Raw genomic sequence first — 22137 nt, forward strand, 5'->3', positions numbered from 1 at the left:
AGAATGCTTTATCAAGTAGTTAACGTCTTCCATTTGTTGAGAAAGTAGCGGAAGGACTCAAAAGATACTAAGTGCCTTCCTAGAAGAGGAACTGGGACCCTGCCCCAGACTGCACTGTTGTCTCCTAACTGCTCCTCCCTGGTCTCTGCATCCCCTCCCTTCCCTGAAGAACAATTGTTTGAACCCACCCTTTGGGGCTCAGGGGAGGTCTTGGAAGCTAAAGCTTATTTACCAAAAAACAAGAACTGGAGGACACAGGCTTGTGTGCCCAGGAGTCCCACCAGGCCCTGGTTGGTTTAGCAATCCTTGGTTTTGGAGGAAGAACAACATTAGAGGAATGCCGGGAGCTGGGCAGATGGCCTTTGGCTAGAGATACCATATGGTAATGCTACCTGGCGTTTGAGGTTGGCTTCTGTGCCACATCTCTCCTAAGCATGGGAGAGTTTTTTCCTTTCCATCTGTTTCACATTTGCCTGAAAGATAGACCTTCAGGGTTTCTTTTGTCAGTGAAGGAACATGAACTTTTAATCATCTAGGATTTCAGAAGAGAGTGGAAAAACACTTCTAGTCATCAAACAAGCAATTCAAGAAAAGTAGAATTAATCAGACAATGGCTGCCATGTGCCCCACCTATAATCTATTTCCTTGTGAAACTTGCAATTTGAAGATACAGCCAGAAGCCTATAGTTGGGTGAAAACCATCACCATAGGTTTGGAGTTCCATGAAGGTCTTCCTTTTTTTTGTTTTTTTTTGTTTGTTTGTTTTTTAGGGCCACACACATGGCATATTAGTTCCCTGACTAGGATTCGAATTGGAGCTACAGCTGCCAGCCACAGCAGTGCCAGATATAGCAACACTGGCTCCTTAACCCACTGAGTGAGGCCAGGGATCAAACCCTTGTCCTCATGGATACTAGTTGAGTATTACTACTGAGCCACAACAGGAACTTCCTTGAGAGTTCATTCACACTACTAGTTTTTTTTGTTTGCTTGTTTTTGCCTTTTAGGGTCGCACCCACAGCATATGGAGGTTCCCAGGCTAAGGATCTAATCAGGGCTGTAGCCACTGGCCTATACCAGGGTCACAGCAACTTGGGATCCAAGCTGCGTTTGCAGCCTACACCACAGCTGGGTCCTCAACCCACTGAGCAAGGCTAGGGATCGAACCTGCAACCTCATGGTTCCTAGTCGGATTCTTTAATCACTGAGCCATGATGGGAACTCTGAGAGTCCATTCTTGACATTCACCCTGTCTGATGGTTGTGATACATATATTTGTCTACAATGTTTTGTTATCAGGTGTCCTGGCCATTTCCTGTCCCATAATGAAAGAGACAAGAAGAAAGCTGTCCATATGAGTGAGAGAAAAATGAACAGAAATGTGAAACCTATAATTCGCCTAAACAAAAAATGAAGTACAGACTGAGGGGAAGAAGATTTGGTTACAAGTTTATGTTTCAGGTGGGGGGAGAGCAGTGCACTTTAACCATGCATTGGAAAAGTTAATAGTGGAGTTCCTGTCGTGGCATGGAGGAAAATGAATCCGACTAGGAACCATGAGGTTGCAGGTTCGATCCCTGGCCTCACTCAGTGGGTTAAGTATCTGGTGTTGCCATGAGCTGTGGCGTAGGCCAGCGGCTGTAGCTCCGATTGGATCCCTAGCCTGGGAACATCCATGTGCTGTGGGTGCGACCCGAAAAGGCAAAAACAAGCAAACAAAAAAAAACTAGTAGTGTGATGATGCTGCTCACAAACTCAATTATAGGCTGCATTACTGGAAAGAATATAATACCTAGAGTGTACTGTGCCAAGTGCATACTTAGGGAGTTCCCATTGTGGCTCACTATTAACAAACCAACTAGTATCCAGTATCCGTGAGGATGTATGTTCAATCCCTGATAGGCAGCAGCTACAGCTCTGATTCGACCTCTAGCTTGGGAACTTTCACATGCGACAACCTTAAAAAAAAAAAAAAAAAAAAAGCATACTTTCATCTTGCTTCACTTGCAGAGAAGTTGACAAATTGCAGAGTGCCCAGAAGAGGATTACCAGAGACAAAGGCTGCAAATTGTCACCATGTGGAGCAGGTGGGGAACTGTGAAGGAACAGTGAGGGTTTAGGCCAAGAAGGGAAAGCTGAATTGAATCCCATTAGCAGCAAAGGTCAAACTTTGCAGGGTTATCTGTAGGACTTCAGAGGGCAGGAATTAAATCTGTGAGAAGTGAAATTCCTGCTGTGGTGCAGTGGGCTAAGGATCCAGTGTTGGCTCTGAGGTGTTGTGGGTTCGATCCCCAGCCCAGTGCAGTGGGCTAAGGATCTGGCTTTGCCACAGCTCTGGTGTAGGTCGCAGCTGTGGCTTGGATTTGATCCCTAGCCCAGGAACTTCCATATGTTGCAGGTATGGCCAAAAAAAAAAAAAAATTGTGGGAAGAGTTAGACTAGTAATAATATAGCAGAATTTGTTTTTCTGGTCAAGGGGTATTGCAAAACAGAGACTTAAATGATCTTTAAACATACAAAGATCAAGGACAGAGAGTGTAAGTATCTTCCATCATACAAGGACAGTACATCACCATGTTTTGCTTTTAGTGTCCGACTAAAGTCTTTCGGACTTCCTCCTCCTGCTTCCTTAAATGTTGACTTTTCACTGGGTCTGTCCCTGGCTCACTTTTTCTTAGTGCTCTGCCTGGGCAATTTCACATGTTCAGCCATTTAGTTCCCCCTCATACTCTGATGACTTCTAAATCTTAGCTCCTTCCCAAGAACTTCCACCTAGGCACCTCCACTCTCTCAGCATACCCCAAACTGAATATATCCTCTTTCCACGCTGCATTCTACTCCCAACCCCCTTACACATGGAGGCTTTTTCTATATTTTCTCTCTTGCTTGTTGCCATCACCAACTCTGAAGGCTTACTTCTCCCTCACCCACACTCAGACAATCCCCAGTTGCTAATTTGATGTCCTGATCATTTCTTGATTCACACCCTCCTCATCTCTCGCCTCGCCCGCTGCAACAGTTTCCCTGCCAACACTCTTGTCCCCCACCGAAACGCATGCCCCACATAAGTAGCTAAATTACTTAAAAATACAATTTGGATGAACTTTCTTCTATCTAATAGTAATCAAGGCTCTTTTCCTACAAGGTATACAGTTAAACCTTCAGAGATCTGCCCTTGCCCTGACCTGGTCTTGTTGCTACAGTGTCAAACCCCAAACATCTTGTCCTTTCCTTGGGGTTGCTTTGCCCTCCTGCACCCCTGCTCAACACAAACAGATGCAACCCCCCCCACCAGCCCTCCACTTGACAAACACTTCACCTATCTTTTTTTTTTTTTTTTTTGCTTTTTAGGGCCGCAGCTCCCAACACTTCACCTATCTTTTAAGAGGTATTTCAGGAGTTCCCATTGTGGCGCAGTGGAAACAAATCCGACTAGGAACCATGAGGATGTGGGTTTGATCCCTGGCCTCCATCATTGGGTCAAGGATATGGCATTGCTGTGAGCTGCAATGTAGGTCACAGATGCAGACGCAGCTCGGAGCCCGAGTTGCTGTGGCCGTGGTGTAGGCTGGCAGCTGTAGCTCCAATTCGACCCTTAGGCGGGAACTTCCATATGCTGCAAGTGCAGCCCTAAAAAGCAGAAGGAAGGAAAGGAAGAAAGAAAGAAAAAGAAAGAAAGGAAGGAAGAACTTCAGACCACACCCCATTTTTGAAGGCTTCCCTGGTGTCGCACACCACCAGCCCCCCTCACGGCAGACCTGCTCTCCCAGTGCATTCTCAGTATACTGCTGTTTTCCACATATCACATAAAATCTTCATATGAGTGTGGTATCTGGAGTATATAGGGTATATATATTCCACTATTCTGCTTATTCTTTTAATTGAAGTATACTTAATTTACAATCAATATTATATTTGTTTCAGGTGTACAGCATTATGATTCAGTATTTTTACAGTATACGGCATATTCCTTTTTTTTTAGGACCGCACCCACTGCATATGGAAGTTCCCAGGCTAGGGGTCAAATCGGAGCAGTAGCCACTGGCTTACGCCACAGCCGCAATAATGTGGGATCCGTGCCAGGTCTGCGACCTACACTGCAGTTCATGGCAACACCAGATTCTTCAACCCAATGACTGAGGCCAGGAATCGAACCCTCGTCCTCATGGATACTAGTCGGGTTTGTTATCGCCGAGCCACAGCAGGAACGCCTATACTGGTTATTCTTGAGAGCTGGGACTACGTGCTCATCATCTGAATACTCTCATAGCCTAGCACAGTGCCTGGCACAGAGTAGATGCTCAATAAATGTGTTAGACTAAACTGAACTGGTGTACTAGCATAACCAGTCCTAATTTTCCAAAGTAAATAGATTTTGGTGATTGGTGTATATCTGTTGAAGGTAAGTATCTTGCCTTCATTGTTGTTCTGCAGTGGATGGTTGCTAAATTTAAATAATTTGCAGATAGATTTGTGAGCTCTTTTTTTCAGGACTGGGTTAAAAGCAACAAAAATGATCTAGATGTGAAGGTTCATGTTAGCCGACTTTGACCTACAGGTTTGTTTGCGTTTGATGCTAGTGTCCAACCAGGAGTTCCTTTGTGGCACAGTGGGTTAAGGGTACATCGTTGTCACTGCAGTTGCTCAGGTCAGTGCAGTGGCACGGATTCAATTCCTAGCCCTGGGACTTCTTAGGCCCTCAGTGCAGCGGAAAAAACAAAACAAAACAAAAAACATCCTATTATTTCAAAAAAATTTGGCCAAATGATTTGGACTCAACTAAATATTTTAATCAAAAATCCAATTACAGATTTTATGCTTGCTTGAAAAAAAATGTGACTCTGCAGAAATGGAGTAAGGTTAAAAGAAGTCTGTTTTTTTTCCTCTATTTATTTATTTATTTGTTTATTTATTTTTGCTTTTTAAGGCCACACCTCAACATATGGAGGTTCCCAGGCTCAGGGTTGAATGGAGCTGTAGCTGCTGTCCCACACCACAGCCACAGCAGCTCAGGATCCAAGCCATGTCCAAGACCTACACCACAGCTCATGGCAACGCTGGATCCTTAACCCACTGAGCAAGGCCAGGGATCAAACCTGTGTCCTCATGGATGCTAGTTAGGTTCATTAACCACTGAGCCACGACGGGAACTCCTTTTTTTAATCTTTTTAAATACAAAAAGTGGAGTTCCTGTCGTGGCTCAGCAGTAACAAACCTGACTAGAATCCATGAGGACTCGGGTTCAATCCCTGGCCTTGCTCAGTGGGTTAAGAATCCAGCATTGCCCATGAACTGTGGTGCAGGTAACAGACGTGGCTCGGATCCCCTGCATTGCTGTGCTGTGGTGTCGGCCAGCAGCTATGGCTCTCATTCGACCCCTAGCCTGGGAACTTCCATATGCCACAAATGTGGCCCTAGAAAGACAAAAACAAACAAACAACAAATAAAGTGAATTGACTCCATTTCAAAAAATTAGTTTCATACCAAATAAACTACAATGTGCTATCATCTCAAAAAAAAAATCAATTTCATAAAAGATAATGAAAAGCTGGAGTTCCCGTCGTGGCGCAGTGCTTAACGAATCCGACTAGGAACCAAGAGATTGCAGACTATATCTCTGGCTTCACTCAGTGCATTAAGGATCCAGTGTTGCCATGAGCTGTGGTGTAGGTTGCAGATGGGGCTCAGATCTGGCGTGGCTGTGGCATAGGCTGGCAGCTGTAACTCCGATTGGACCCCTAGTCTGGGGACCTACATATGCCACGGGTGAGGCCCTAAAAAAAAAAAAAAAAAGTAATGAAAAGCTGAGGAACTATTCATGAGTAAAAGGAGACCAAAGGCACATGGGCTGTGAGAAATAAGGGTGGAAGGGAGTAAATGCAAGGTGTGATCTTGGATTGAATCCTGGGTGAGGGGAAAAAAGTTATTATTGGGACAACTGATAAAATTTAAGCATGGATTCTACATTAAGTTTTAAAAATCACATAAAGATCAAATTTCTTGAATTTGCATTTCACTCAGGTTATGTAAGAGACTATCCTAAATTTAGGACACATTCTAAACATTCTAAATATTTTAGAGATGAAGGGTATGTGCTCTGCAAAGTATATCAAATGATTTGGAAATGTTAATAAATAAATAAGAATGAGTATGTGAATATATAATGTATGTGGAGCAAGAGAGAGAATGATAAAGCAAATGTGGTCAAATGTTGGGAAGAAATACATATGATATATGTAATTCATAGGAGTTTCCTATCCAATGGATAAATACACTATAGTATAGTCAGACAACTAAGTAGAATGGATAAAGTACAATTAGGCACAAAAATAAGGGTGACTTTCAGAAACAAAATATTAAGTAAAAGAAAATAGTTGCAAAAGGATAAGTACTGTATACTTCCATTATATAAAGTACTTTTTTTTTTTTTTTTTAGGGCTTTGCCTGCAGCATATGGAAGTTCCCAGGCCAGGGTCAAATTGGAACTGTAGCTACCAGCCTACGCCACAGCCACACCAGATCCAAGCTGCATCTGTGACCTACAGCACAGCTCACAGCAACGCTGGATTCCCCGACCCACTAAGCGAGGCCTGGGATCAAACCTACATCCTCATGAATACTAGTCAGATTAGTTTCCACTGCACCAACTATAAAGTACATTTATATTGTTAGCAGTCAATCGAGTGGCTATCCTGGGGGACAGGGGAGCAGTGACTGCAAGTGTCTTCTGGGGGTTGTTCTATTTGTTGATCTGGGCGCTGGTTATGTGGGAATGTCCAATTCATAAAAGTTCTGTGCACATGTCTATGTGTGGTTTATATTAATAACAAGTGTCAACACCAAAACATATTGATTATCTATTTCTGCATAACCAATTACTCCAAAACTTAGCCAGCCTAAAACAACAAATATTATCCACACTATTTCTGAGGATCAGGACTCTAGGATCACCGTAGCTGAGTTCTGGTTCAAAGTCTCCAGGAGTTTGCAATGAAGATGTCAGCCAGGGCTGGCTGCAGTCATCTGAAGGCTTGACTGGGGCTGGAGTGTCTGCTTCCAAGATGGTTTGAAGCCTTTTTAGAAGACTCAATTCCTCACTTGCAGTTGACAAGAGGCCTCGGTCCTTCATGACACTAACCTCTCCCTATGGTGGCTTGAGTGTCATCATGACATGACAGCTTCCTTCCCTAGAGCAAGCAGTCCAAGAGAGAGCAAGAAGAAAGCCACAACATTTTTATGACCTAGTGTCAAAATTCATACTCTCTCACTTTCACCATATTCTTACATTAGAGTAAATCGCTGAGTCCAGCCTATGCTCTTTAAGGGAAAAGCAGAAAAAAATTTGTGGACATATTTTAAAACCACGACACCAAGTTTATCTTGAAATTATATTCAAGAATTTGGACCGACAATCTATACATTATAAAAAACAATGTATCAACACATGGGAAATGAACAAATTTAGTAATAATGAGTAATATATGTAGTTAAACAACTAATAATATGCATTAATTAACACATTTAGTATATGTCCATAGATCTAAGTGTTTTACATGAACCCTTTTTGTAATCTTCACCATCACACTTTGGCGTAGGAAGACATCGCCCCATTTTACAGATGAGGAAACGGAGGCTTAGGTAAGATAGCTTGCTCAAAGTTACACGATTGGTGGCTATTACCATACTGGTTTTCAGTATTCTGTTATTCTCATATATCCTTATAGCTTATGTTATTCTCACATATCCTTATATCTTAAAGTACCGAAATAGAATTTTAGTTAAGGTTAAAATGTCCCCTCATCATTGGCAAAAGAAATCTGAATTCTGAATCATTAATAAACGAGGTAGAGCCGTGTTAAAGTTTTAAACACACAAAGGTTCATTTGTTTGTAAAGCATTGTTGCAGCCCACAGACTTAAAAGAGGAGGGAGAAGGTCAGTGTACAAAACGAACTTCTATTATAAGAATAATTTTTCTAGATCAAAGACACTGTAAACAGTAGAATTAGGAACAGGACAATGTTAAAATTGATATAGCCTTTCTGCATCAGAATCTCAACCTAGATTTAATGAAACTGAAGAAGATGGATACAAATCAGAAATTTTCCATTTGAAACAAAACTAGACTTTCCAGAAATTAAAAGAAAAAAATCATATCCACCTAGACAAATAAAAAAATATTTGTTCCAGGAGTTCCTGTTGTGGCTCGGTGGTTAACTAATCTGACTAGTATCCATGAGGACACGGGTTCGATCCCTGTCCTTGCTCAGTGGGTTAAGAGTCCGGTATTGCCATGAATAGGCCAGCAGCTGCCGCTCTGATTCGCCCCCTACCCTGGGAACGTCCATATGCCACAGGTGTGGCCCTAAAAAGATAATAGACAAAACAAAATATATATATATATATATATATTTATTTATTTATTAGAAAAGAGTTCCTCAAAGTTATCAAACAAGAGATGAGATTATTTGAACAAGAAATAGTCAGTAAACTGTATTTGAAATTAGATTTATAGTCATCTCCTCACTTTCTTTTGAGTCATACAACACCGGAAAAAGCTTTTTTAAGCAGCTAGAAAAATGCAGCAAAAACACACTTACAGAGAAAAAAAAATGTATATATGTGTATGCCTGGGTCACCTTGCTATATAGCAAAAATTGGCACATTTTAATCAACTATACTTTATATAAAAAAATTACACTTACAACTTACACAGTGACATCTTAATATATTTCTTTGAGATCACTATTTTAAAAAGAGCAAATAATTTTATTTTTATTTATTTATGATTACATTTTTACTTTTATTGGTATTAATTTTTCACTTGAAGATAATATTTTATTAATTGTATATGCTAACAGTTTATATTGAAATAATTACAATCTACATTTAACATTCTTTTTTTTTTTTTTTTTGACTGCCCTCTGGCACATGGGCTAGGGATCAGATCTGAGCCGCAGTGATGACTGACACCACAGCTTCAGCAATGCCATAGCTTTTAACCCACTGTGCCTGGCCTGGGGATCAAACCTGTGCCATGGTGCTGCAGAGACTCCGCCAATCCCATTGCTCCATGGCAGGAACTCCACATTCATGCTTTTTAAATATACATTTTTACATTTAGTTGTGTGTGTCTATCAAAGATATTACAGAAATTTTACTTTTTAAAATGCTGAACAGGAGTTCCCGTCGTGGCGCAGTGGTTAACGAATCCGACTAGGAACCATGAGGTTGCGGGTTCGGTCCCTGCCCTTGCTCAGTGGGTTAACGATCCGGCGTTGCCGTGAGCTGTGGTGTAGGTTGCAGACGCGGCTCGGATCCCACGTTGCTGTGCCGGCGGCTACAGCTCCGACTCGACCCCTAGCCTGGGAACCTCCATATGCCGTGGGAGCAGCCCAAAGAGATAGCAAAAAGACAAAAAAAAAAAATGCTGAACAGTTGGCTTTAAAAATAAATCATCAGAAGTTCCTGTTGTGGTGCAGCAGAAACGAATCCAGTCAGTATCCATGAGGATGCTCTTTCGATTCCTGGCCTTGCTCAGTAGGTTGGGGATCCACGTTGCCACGAGCTGTGGGGTAGGTCACAGGTGCAACTCGGATCTGGCGTTGCTGTGGCTGTGCCTGTAGCGTAGACCAGCAGCTGCAGATCCGATTCCACTCCTGGCCTGGGAACCTCAATATGCTGTGGGTTCTGGCCTAAAAAGCAAATAATAAATACTTATTTTCTATAAAATTCTGAAATATCAGTGAAGTCATTTTGTTTCAATCTATCAACCTCTAACAGCTAGTAGTTATTGCACTGTGATTTGAACTCACTCAGAAGAGTTCCAATTTTACATTTCATTTATGTCTTTTATTATTATTATTATTATTATTATTATTATTTTTGCCTTTTCTAGGGCCACTCCCATGGCATACGGGGGTTCCCAGGCTAGGGGTTTAATCGGAGCTGTAGCTACTGGCCACAGCCACAGCCACAGCAATGAGGGATCTGAGCCAAGTCTGCAATCTACACCAGAGCTCATGGCATCACTGGATCCTTAACCCACTGAGCAAGACCAGGGATCGAACCTGCAACCTCATGGTTCCTAGTCAGATTTGTTAACCACTGAGCCACTACGGGAACTCCCTACATTTCATTTAAATCAGGGTTTCTCAGCTATTGACTACATGGTGGTAGGGGCTATCCTGTTCATTGTCAAATGTTTCTTAGATTCCTCAGCCATCCCTCTTCCTTTAGCTTTCCATCTTCCAAAGTATTTTTGTCGTATCTCCATGTATTCTTTCTTTTTCTGTTCCTTCTCTTCCTTGAGTGTTATTTTAGTGGAGTTTGAGAAGGGAGCAAACATAAAATGTGTTTTTTCAATCTAGGGTATTTAACACAATGTCCTTTTTCCATCTTCCTAGCCCCTTGTGCATTCAGGCTCCTCTGCGTTCTATTATAGTTGTAAGGCTCTTCCTATGACCCTCCTATGGCTGCAGTACCTTTGGCATCTTGTCTGCCTGGAGAACTCTCACTGTCTCTCCCCAGACTCACTCCTGGGTGGTTTTGGCTCCTGTTTCTGTGTTCCTACAGCCTCTATACATCCATTAGAGCGTGGTTTCAAAACTGGGGGTCATGAAATTAATGGGTCATAAAATCAATTTAGAAGACCTTAAATTACTTTTTTTTTTTCAGGGCTGCACCTGTGCAAATGTAAGTTCCAAGGCTAGTGGTCTAACTGGAGCTGCAGCTGCCAGCCGATACCACAGCACAGCAACACCAGATCTGAGCTGTCTCTGCGACCTGCACCACAGCTCATGGCAATGCCGGATCTTTAACCCACTAAATGGAGCCAGGGATTGAACCTGCATCCTTATGGCTACTAGTTGGGTTTGTTACTGCTGAGCCACAATAGGAACTCCAGATTACATTTATTTTCTGCTTACATATGCTGGCATGAGATGTAAGATGTATTTCTTACTGTAGGTTAAGGTTGAATAAGTTTGAAACCCATTGTATTGGGGCATTTTCACTTTGAATTCGTTGCTTATGTATCTTTACTACTAGACATTGAACAACTAGGGAATAGAGACTCTGAGTTATTCACCTCTATGCCCAGTGCCTATTATAAGATCTGATGAGATAGAGTTCCCATCGTGGCTCATTGGTTAACAACTCTGAGTAGCATCCGTGAGGACGCAGGTTTGATACCTGTCCTTGCTCAGTGGGTTAAGGGTCCAGTGTTGCTGTTGTAGGTCGCAGATGCAGCTTGGATCCTGCATTGCTGTGGCCGTGGCTGTGGCCGGCAGCTATAACTCTGATTGGACCCCTAGCCTGGGACCCTCCATATGCCGAGAGTGCAGCCCTACACCAAAAAAAAAAAAAAAAAAAAAAAATCTGATAAGACTTGGTCAACATTTAGTGGATTGTATCAAATACATATGACATCACTGTGCAACCTGTAAAATCGTATGAATTTGAACTGGGTGCCTAAACTAGAAGTCTATAATTAATTCACAGGAGAGCTAGGGCAATTAAGGACAAGTGACTGAATATTATCACAAAGATTACATATCACATGCCTGAGGAAGCAAGGCAGACTTCAGCAAAGGCAGAGCCAGGCTGGTCTTCTAATCCCCTGGGATCTGAAGTCAGTTCCCGTCAAAGAGCTTCCACATCCTTTATCTCACTTAGATATTTAAATCCAAGTGAGTGTTTGGAGTTCCCATCGTGGTGCAGTGGAAATGAATCCGACTAGGAACCATGAGGTTGCAGGTTCCATCCCTGGCCTTGCTCAGTGGGTTAAGGATCCAGCGTTGCCATGAGCTGTGGTGTAGGTTGCAGACGCCACTTGGATCCGGTGTTGCTGTGGCTCTGGTGTAGGCCGGCGGCAACAGCTCTAATGAGACCCCTAGCCTGGGAACCTCCATATGCCGCGGGTTTCGGCCCTAAAAAGGCAAAAGACAAAAAAAAAAAAAAAAAAATCTAAGTGACTGATCACTGATAACCCTTGAAGAGGGTTGGGATTTTCCACACTTCAAGTGAACCACCACTTAAGATTCCTCTTTCTGGGAGTTCCCGTTGTGATGCAGCGGAAACAAATCCGACTAGTATCCATGAGGATGCATGCAGGTTCAATCCCTGGCCTTGCTCAGTGGGTTAAGGATCTGGTGTTGCTATGGCTGTGGCGTAGGACAGCAGGTGAAGCTCCAATTCGACCGCTAGCCTGGGAACTTCCATGTGCCATGGGTGTGGCCTTAAAAAAAAAAAAGGAAAGAAAGAAAGAAAAATTCCTCTTTCTAGTTAACTGTTAACGTGGAGGCAAGGTTGAATAATGAAAAAACTCAGGACTTCAGGTAGTGCAAAAATCTGGTTCCGGATCCCATCTCCATAAGGAAGTAACTTTATCTGTCCAATCTCAGCTTTCTGATCTGTGAAATGGGAATAATGTCTACCTCAAACAGCATTGGTGGGGATTAAATAAGTAAGACATAAGTAATAGTAGGGCAGGACAGTTGGCAAAACAGTTTTTTTCTTTTCCTTTCAGTATGCACTGTTTCTCTAAGATTCCACTGAGGAGAAGGAAAACCACTAAGCAAATACCACTAAACTAATATTAGAGGGAGTTCCCGTCATGGTGCAGTGGTTAACGAATCCGATTAGGAACCATGACGTTGCGGGTTCGATCCCTGCCCTTGCTCAGTGGGTCAAGGTTCCGGCGTTGCCGTGAGCTGTGGTGTAGGTCGCAGACACAGCTTGGATCCTGCGTTGCTGTGGCTCTGGTGTAGGCTGGCAGCTACAGCTCCAATTTGACCCCTAGCCCGGGAGCCTCCATATGCCGCAGGAGCAGCCCAAGGAATGGAAAAAAGACAAAAAGACAAAAAAATAAAAATAAAAATAAATAAATAAATAAATAAACTAATATTAGAGTAGAATTGGGCCCAATTCTCACTCACTTTGGCTTTATCTGCTTCAGACCTGCTGAAACTGAAATAAGAGGTATCTGGCCAGGACTCCACCTGCTGATTTGTAGATGAGTTGATTTCCGATGTTCCTGTGGGAGGCTGCACCTCAGCTCCCCAGAGCTGAAGCACAAAGCTGCCTAGCAGGTCTGTGTGTGCTTTGTTGGTTTACAACAAAAAGAGATTTAAGCAATGCTCAATTATTTATTTATTTATTTATTTTTAGGGCCACACCCGCAGCATACGGAGGTTCCCAAGCTAGGAATCTAATCGGAGCTATAGCTGCCAGTTTACACCACAGCCACAGCAACACTGGATCCAAGCCGCGTCTGTGATCTACTCCACAGCTCACAGCAATGCCAGATTCTTAACCTGCTGAGCGAGGATAGGGATCAAACCCACAACCTCAGGTTCCTAATCGGATTTGTTTCCCCTGCACCACGGTGGGAACTCCAGCAATATTCAGTTGTTAATTGATATCTTCGAACACAGCTTGTTCGGTGTAGAGAGTGTTATTGGATTTCTCTCAGTGTTCTCCTTTATTCTTTTATTCAGGAAGCAAGGAACCCACATCTATACCGTGTTCTAGGAGGCTTTGGTCTGTTTATTATCCTTTTTATTTTTTATTTATTTTATTTATTTATTGTCTTTTTAGGGCCGCACTCAAGGCATGCGAAAGTTCCCAGGCTAGGGGTCGATCAAAGCAGCTGCCAGCCTAAGCCACAGCCACAGCAACGTGGGCTCCAAGCCATGCCTGTGGCCAAAGTCACAGCTTGCAGCAATGCCAGATGCTTTAACCCACTGAGCAAGGCCAGCGGTCGAACCTGATCCTCACAGATAGTAGTCAGATTCTTAATCCAATGAGCCACAGCGGGAGCTCCTCATCATCCTTTTTAAATTTGAGAAGCTCCTGGGCTGCTGATCAACATGAGTAGCTTAAACTAGAAATTAGCCAGGAAAAGCTCTACCTGAGAAAAGAGAGACTGTGAGGGCTTCATTCTCTCTTATGGTCTCTGGGTTCTCTGAGGTTATGGAAGTTAAGATCTTCTGGTTCACGCTCAACAGAGAGTGCTCCACAGATTTTATTTTTAGGGTTCCTTAAGCCTTTGATTATCTGAGCATTCAGAGAGTGGGAGCAAGGAGAGAGGCAGTGTTTATCTTTGCTTAGTATGTTCCAAACAAGGTTCCCCAAACTGAAAGCCTGCAATTCCAAAGCCGTAAATGTAGAGAGAAAAAAAATGGATAAATAAAATTACTAAAACCTAATGATTAAGTTTAAAATGAAAAACATCATTGAAAATCAGATAGTTATATATTCAAGCATAAGTATTTATAAAGCCCTAGAAGTAATTTAAAATGAAAAACAAGTGAACAAAATATTAATGCACAGACTATGCTATCACTACATCAGGAGGCTTTTGAAAGCTGCGAGGCCAGGATCTCTCAAGTTGATTGGGAGGCTCAGTGATCATCCCACTGCTACCACCAGAGTCACCACTACATAGAGACAATATACCTGCAAACATTTCAACTGGGTGAATCAAAAAAATTTTTTTGGTCTTTTTAGGGTGGCACCCTTGGCATATGGAGGTTCCTGGGCTAGTAGTCAAATGGGAGCTGCAGCTGTGACCTACACCACAGCTCACAGCAATGCCAGATCCTTAACCCACTGAGCAAAGCCAGGTATTGAACCTGCATCCTCGTAGATACTAGTTGGGTTTGTTAACCACCGAGCCACTATGGGAACTCCTGAATCAAATGTTTGTATTTATCAAGTAGAGATGCCACAGCAGGTATATCAAAAAGGAAGCTTTTGGTTGCAAAAATGCAGAAAACATGACTAACAAGGACACTTACTCTCTTGTACAGCAAGAGGCCAAATGTGGTTTCCCAGGTTGGTTAATTAATCCATGACCCTGGATCTTTTCCATCTTTCTTCTCTGCCGTCTTCAGCATGTTTGCTTGTCTTCTCTGCTTGGCTCCATTTATGGTCACAAAATGGCTGCCTGAGTGCCGGATGTCACAGGTAATGGCCAGAGCAAAAATAAATTCTCATTCAAATAGATTGTGTGCACATATAAAGGTTTTATTTAAGTCTTTAGTGAGCGAGCTGTAAAGAACACAAAAAGTTGGAGTTCCCGTTGTGGTGCAGAGGGAATGAATCTGACTAGGAACCATGAGGTTGGTGGTTCAATCCCTGGCCTCGCTCAATGGGCAAGGATCCGGCATTGCCGTGAGCTGTGGTGTAGGTCAAAGATGAGGTTCAGATCCTGTGTTTCTGTGGCTGCTCTGTAGGCCAGTAGCTGTGGCTCCGATTGGACCCCTAGCCTGGGACCCTCCATGTGCCAGAGAGTGGCCCTAGAAAGCAAAAAAAAAAAAAAAAAAGCAAAAAGTTGCTTCTCTGAGTGTTTTCAGGAAAGACATGTAGACATATCGACAAATGAAAGAAATTTACTAGGTTCAGAATTCCCGTCGTGGCTCAGTGGTTAAGGAATCCGACTAGGAACCAGGAGGCTTTGGGTTTGATCCTTGGCCTTGCTCAGTGGGTTAAGCATCCAGCATTGCCATGAGCTGTGGTGTAGGTCAAAGACTCAGCTTGGATCCTGAGTTGTTGTGGCTGTGGCATAGGCCGGCACCTATAGCTCCGATTAGACCCCTAGCCTGGGACCCTCCACGTGCCATAGGTGCGGCCCTAAAAAAAAAGACCAAAAAAAAAATTTACTAGGTTAGATATAAAACCAATTAACATTCCACAATGCTAAAAAAAAACCACCTTTCAGGTTAATGTTTCCTCAAGGCTACACGAGAACAACACCTTATAAATTTCTACGGGTTGATGTTACAGACCTGCACACGGAGCTTTTATCAGTAGTGGATTGTTAGTCAAATATACTCTGACAAGAGTTATGTTCCCAAGACTATCAGATGAGGGTCGAGTAGACTTATTAGGAAAACTCTAGCATTATATTTTTAAAAAGATCATCATTTTGTCTTTCAGGTACAAATCATTTTACATGCCTTAGTAAGGGGGAATGAGGGAAGTTTAGTTGGTTTAGAGAGTTGAGGTTTTTTTCTCTTCTTTTTCTTTCTTTTTTTGTCTTTTGTCTTTTTAGGGCCGAAACCCACGGCATATGGAGGTTCTCAGCCTTGGGATCGATCTAATAGGAGCTACAACTGCCAGCCTACAGCACAGCCACAGCAACGCCAGATCCAAGCCGCGTCTGTGACCTACACCACAGCTCACGGCAACGCTGGATCCTCAACCCACTGAGCCAAGCCAGGGATCGAACCCGCAACCTCATGGTTCCTAGTTGGATGCATTTCCTCTGTGCCACAACGGGAACTCCTTTTTCTTTTTTCTTTGTCTTTTTTTGCTATTTCTTGGGCCGATCCCTCAGCATATGGAGGTTCCCAGGCTAGGGGTTGAATCAGAGCTGCAGCCACCGGCCTACGCCAGAGCCACAGCAACGCTGGATCCGAGCCGCGTCTGCGACCTACACCACAGCTCACGGCAACGCTGGATCCTTAACCCACTGAGCAAGGGCAGGGACCGAACCCACAACCTCATGGTTCCGAGTCGGATTCGTTAACTACTGTGCCACGATGGGAACTCCCTTTTTTATTTTTTCTTTTCAAACTGAAGGTCATGGCCCCTTAATGGAATGTTGAGATGGAGATCAATGTAGTGTATAAAAATCACCATTTTTGAAAAAATGAAATAGAATAGAATACCAAAATGTATCAGATATAATAAGGTCAAGTATCTGGTGGTGTGTGTGCATGTGTGTGTGTGTGTGTGTGTGTGTGTGTGTCGCTATAAAATGTAGTTCCTATGTGGGCATTGGTTTAAAAGTTTGAAAAACATTGGAGTTACCGTCGTGGCGCAGTGCTTAACGAAACCGACTAGGAACCATGAGGTGGCGGGTTCGCTCCCTGGACTTGCTCAGTGGGTTAAGGATCCAGCGTTGTCGTGAGCTGTGGTGTAGGTCGCAGATGTGGCTTGGATCTGGTGTTGCTGTGGCCCTGGGGTAGGCCGGCGGCTACAGCTCCAATTCGACCCCTAGCCTGGGAACCTCCATATGCCGCGGGAGCGGCCCTGGAAAAAGGCAAAACGGCAAAATAAATAAATAAATAAATAAAAAATAAAAGTTTGAAAAACATTAACTTAGACGATTTAAGACTCACCCTAGGGGCTGCAAAGGGGCCCATGCAAAACACATCTGCTTGGAAAAGGCTGTTTAAAATCAGAGTTTTGGAGTTCCCGTCATGGCGCAGTGGTTAACGAATCCGACTCGGAACCATGAGGTTGTGGGTTCGGTCCCTGCCCTTGCTCAGTGGGTTAAGGATCCGGCGTTGCCATGAGCTGTGGTGTAGGTTGCAGACGCGGCTCGGATCCAGCGTTGCTGTGGCTCTGGCGTAGGCCGGTGGCTACAGCTCCGATTCGACCCCTAGCCTAGGAATCTCCATATGCCGTAGGAGCGGCCCTAGAAAAGGCAAAAAGACAAAAATAAAAGAATAAAATAAAATCAGAGTTTTGTCCTCCAGGAGGGAGCTGGGGAATGGCTATTGGGTAGACCACCAACAGAGTGGGCTACAATCAGAGCCAGACCTTGATCCTATTGTTCTCATCCTCAAACCCCTTGAGCTAAGAGAACTGCCGTACACAAGCTCGGCAGCTCTGTGCCTTCAAGAGAACCATCTACTTCATTACTTCAAGCTCAAATATCATAAGTTATCCTTTATTTCCCTTTGCAACACTAGCTGTGCCTCAAATTATCTGTTCTCCTTCACTGCCATAATAATTGAAATTTTATCTGGGCACATGGCCACCCAAATAAAGACCACATCTCCCAGCTTCACTGGAGCTAGATATGATCATGTGACTAAGTGCTGGGCTGTACAATGTGCACAGAAGTGATATATGCAAATTCGGGGTCATACCCTTAAGTGGGTGGGGGTGGGGCAGCGGCAAGGGGAATGCTGTCTTTTCCTCCTTCCTCATTCTGATGCCTAGAACAAGGATGCGTTTGACACCACACAGACCAAGCCACCCCCTTAGGGGTGGTGAAGCAATAAAATGGGAGGTGCCCAAGTCCCTAACAGGGACTGTCATACAAGGCCTGGATTATTACATAAGCAAGAACTTAAACTTCTTTCTTGTTTATGCCACTGTTTTTGAGACCCTGTTGTGGCAGCTTACCCTATATCCTGCCCAATACCCTCTCCTTAGACATTGTTACTAGAACATGGCACAGTTTGAAGGGCTAAGGTACGTAGATGTTTAACGCATCTGATTTTAAGGTGTGTGGACTTTAAAACATACTCTCAGACAATGTTTGTCTTTATACCTAAGCTCCAAAACCCAGCAGGCTGAGGATCAAATAAAAACAACTCTTGCCTGTGTCCTGTGCTGCTTAGATTAGATTAAACCATATGAAACCGCAGTTTTATAAGTTAAAAAATAGTTAACTATTAGCAACGTCTTATGATTAAATCTAACAGAACTGATGTTGGGTTTCACAGATATGCAGACTTGGAACTCACAAATAGCAAGCTCTTCAACACTTTTCTTTCTTCCTTTCTTCTTTCTTCTTCCTTTCTTCTTTCCTTCCTTCCTCCCTCCCTCCTTTCTTTCTTATTTCTTTCTTTCTTTCTTTCTTTCTTTCTTTCTTTCTATCTTTCTTTCTTCTTTCTTTCATTCTTCTTTCTTCTTTATTTCTTTCTTGTCTTTCTTCTTTTCTTTCTTCCTTTCTTCCTTTCTCTTCTTCCTTGTTCCCTTCCTTCCTCCATCCCTCCCGTCGGGGTTTCGTTTATTTGCTGTCTTCTTCTTTTGCTTCTTTCGAGCTTCTTGTTTTTTCTTTATTTCGTCTTTCTTTCTTCTTTCTTTTCTTCTTTCTTTCTTTTCTCTTTTCTTTCTTTCTTCCTTCTCTTATTCTTTCTTCTTTCCTTCCTTCCTTCCTTCCCTTCTTCTTTCCTTCTTTCTTTCTTTTGTTCTTTCAAGGCCTCACCCATGGTATGTGGAGGTTCCCAGGCTAGGGGTCGAATCAGAGCTATAGCCACTGGTCTACACCACAGCCACAGCAAAGCTGGACCTTTAACCCACTCCACTGAGTAAGGCCAGGGATCTAACCTGCATTCTCATGGATGCTAGTCAGATTCCTTAGCCGCTCAGCCACGACAGGAACTCCAACACTTGTCCTTTCTAAAGCGCCCAGGCCAAGCTGAATCCCCATGGCTGAGGCCCCTTAGGTGTCCACCTGGCGCAAGAGTCTCCTGCATGTCAACTGCCTGACTTAAGGGTGTGACCAGAGAGTCTGACAAAGAATCTAATGGGGTGACTTATCACTATCTTAAAAGGGACAAAATGAAACTAATGAAATAATGGCAGTTAGCCGTCGTTTTGTTGGGGGTTGTGGACTTTGGGAGGAGACAAAAAGTAATGATATGACTGAAACCCATGTGTGGAAACTATAAGATCCATCTTTTTGTGAGGCTGACTCTGTCCCGTTGGTCAGAGTATTACAAGTAACAATCCCTTCCTATCCCTCAGTCAGAGCACCAGTATGGTCGTATGGCTTATATGTTACAGGTCCAGTGGTTCTATGAACACTGATTCTCTTGGCCTCAATTCGCATTCCCAGGAAAGAATCTGATTGGCCAGACATATCAAATGCTCTTGGTGCCCTGTGTCACATTTGCTTGGCACATCCGGACTTCAGCTGTCAATGTGGACAGAAAATTCCTATGAGCCCTGATGCCTTCCCCCCTCCAAGCCTAGCCAGCATCAGTATTTCTGCCTCAAGGCTTTTCCCAAAGCCTCCATAGCTCAGTCAGCTTGCACGCAGGTGCAGGTTGGCTGTGCAAGGTGGGCATGAAGGAGTTATCACCCCCAGCAGCCACCCCCAATTTAGGAAAGACAAGAATCACCCTAGCTTCCTTTTGAAGGAGAATTTGGAGGGATATTTGTATATATTTCCTCCTAGAGTTTCCTGTGGAATTGGGCTCCTATTATCACAGAAGCAATCAGTTCAATAACAGTTTTTATCAGTTTTCCTTCATTCCCTGTCTCCCTTCTTTGTACTTTCTTGCTCTGGCTGGAATCACCTCTTACATGAATTATCTGCACCCAGGTCATTGTCTCAGGTTGCAGGGGGAACACAGCTTAGGTACCTAATAGAAGTCAGAAGACCACTCCTGGACCAATCATTTTTGGCAGCGGCAGAGACATGGCTGCCCAGAGCCTACCCCAGGTTGTGAGAATGGGTTGAGGGAAGCAGCTGCCAGAGTTTCCCTAAAGGTTTGGCCAAAGGTGTTCCAAACACGAATGGAATAGAGGCCGGTCAAGGTGTTTCCCATAGCTAAGGTCAGCATTTTTTCTTTAACAAATTGTTCTGAGTATTTTACGGCTGTTCTCATTTTTATCCTTTCAGTGCTATATGGTAAAATATATATCTGTATAGTCTTTCTATGGCCACACCAGTGGCATATGTTAAGTTCCCAGGCTAGGGGTTGAATCAGAACTGTAGCTGCCAGCCTGCGCCACAGCCACATCAGGCCGGACTAATCAGAACATCACATACTCTGGCCCCTGGGCCATAGGTCAGAGCTTCGCAGATGACCCAAATCAAGGCAATTGGGCACGGTGCCCCTGGCCTTAGAACTGTAAGGATGTAAATAAGCAGCAGACACAGAGGGAAACAGAGCCAAAAGTTGGAGGCAGAGAAGAAGAGAAGAAGGCTGTCTCCTCATTTCCAATTGCAGCCTGGTTGTCCCTCCATTTGGGAGAACACTGGTCAACTCTATTTCACCTGTTTACCTGTCCCCATGCCCAAACTTGCGGGAGGGTAAGATTGCTACCAAGCCTATCCGTGAGAGACCGAGAGGCGTGCGAGACTGTGCGGAAGTGGAAGGTCTCAACCTGGGCTTCCCTAAGGTAAAGCAGAACATCAATTCGGTGACTCCTTAGTATCATTCAAGAAATAGTGAACAAGAGTTCCCGTCGTGGCTCAGTGGTTCACGAATCCAACTAGGAACCATGAGGTGGCGGGTTCGCTCCCTGGCCTTGCTCATTGGGTTGAGGATCCGGTGTTGCTGTGAGCTGTGGTGTAGGTTGCAGATGCGGCTCGGATCCCGAGTTGCTGTGGCTCTGGCGTAGGCCGGTGGCTACAGCTCCGATTAGACCCCTAGCTTGGGAACCTCCATATGCCGCGGGAGTGACCATAGAAATGGCAAAAAGACCAAAAAATGAAAAAAAAATAAAAAATTTTAAAAAAGCTTCAAGAAATAGTGAACAAGCATTCAGAATATTCTAGGCATCTTTTCTAAAGTGTATGGAGTTCCAGTCATGGCTCAATGGTAACAAACCCTACTAGTATCCATGAGGATGTGGGTTCAATCCCTGGCCTCTCTCAGGGGGTTAAGGATCCCACGTTGCCATGAGCTGTGGTGTAGGTCGCAGACACAGCTCGGATCTGGTGTTGCTGTGGCTGTGACATAGGCGGGTAGCTACAGCTCCAAGTAGACCCCTAGCCTGAGAACTTCCATATGCTGTGAGTGGGGCCCTAAAAAGGCAAAAAAAAAGTGTAGTACGCGGACAATCTTTGTCACAATTCTCTCTTATGCTTCCTATCGAGAAGGCCGTGGGGCTCAGGAATCTGCTTTTTTAAAAAAAAATTATAAAAATAACAATTATTGAAGTAGAGTTGATTTACAGTATCGTGTTAGTTTCAGATTAAAGCATGTGATCAGTTATACTTATATGTACACATATGTGTATATATATAAAATTCTTCAGATTCTCTTCCCTTGTAAATTACTACAAAATACTGAGTGCAGTTCCCTGCTATACAGTAGGTCCTTTTTGGTTATCTATTTTTTTGTGTGTGTGTCTTTTTGCCATTTCTTGGGCCACTCCCACGGCATATGGAGGTTCCCAGGCTAGGGGTCCAATCGGAGCTATAGCCGCCAGCCTACACCAGAGCCACAGCAACGTGGGATCCAAGCCGAATCTGCAACCTACACCACAGCTCATGGCAACGCTGGATCCTTAACCCAATGAGCAAGGCCAGGGATGGAACCTGCAACCTCATGGTTCCTAGTTGGATTCGTTAACCACTGAGCCACGATGGGAACTCCATGGTTATCTATTTTTTATACAGCAGTCTCCTAATCCCAGTCTCCTAATTTATCCCTCC

This window comes from Phacochoerus africanus, chromosome 3 (assembly GCF_016906955.1).
Source record: "Phacochoerus africanus isolate WHEZ1 chromosome 3, ROS_Pafr_v1, whole genome shotgun sequence".
In the NCBI taxonomy this organism is placed as follows: Eukaryota; Metazoa; Chordata; class Mammalia; order Artiodactyla; family Suidae; genus Phacochoerus; species Phacochoerus africanus.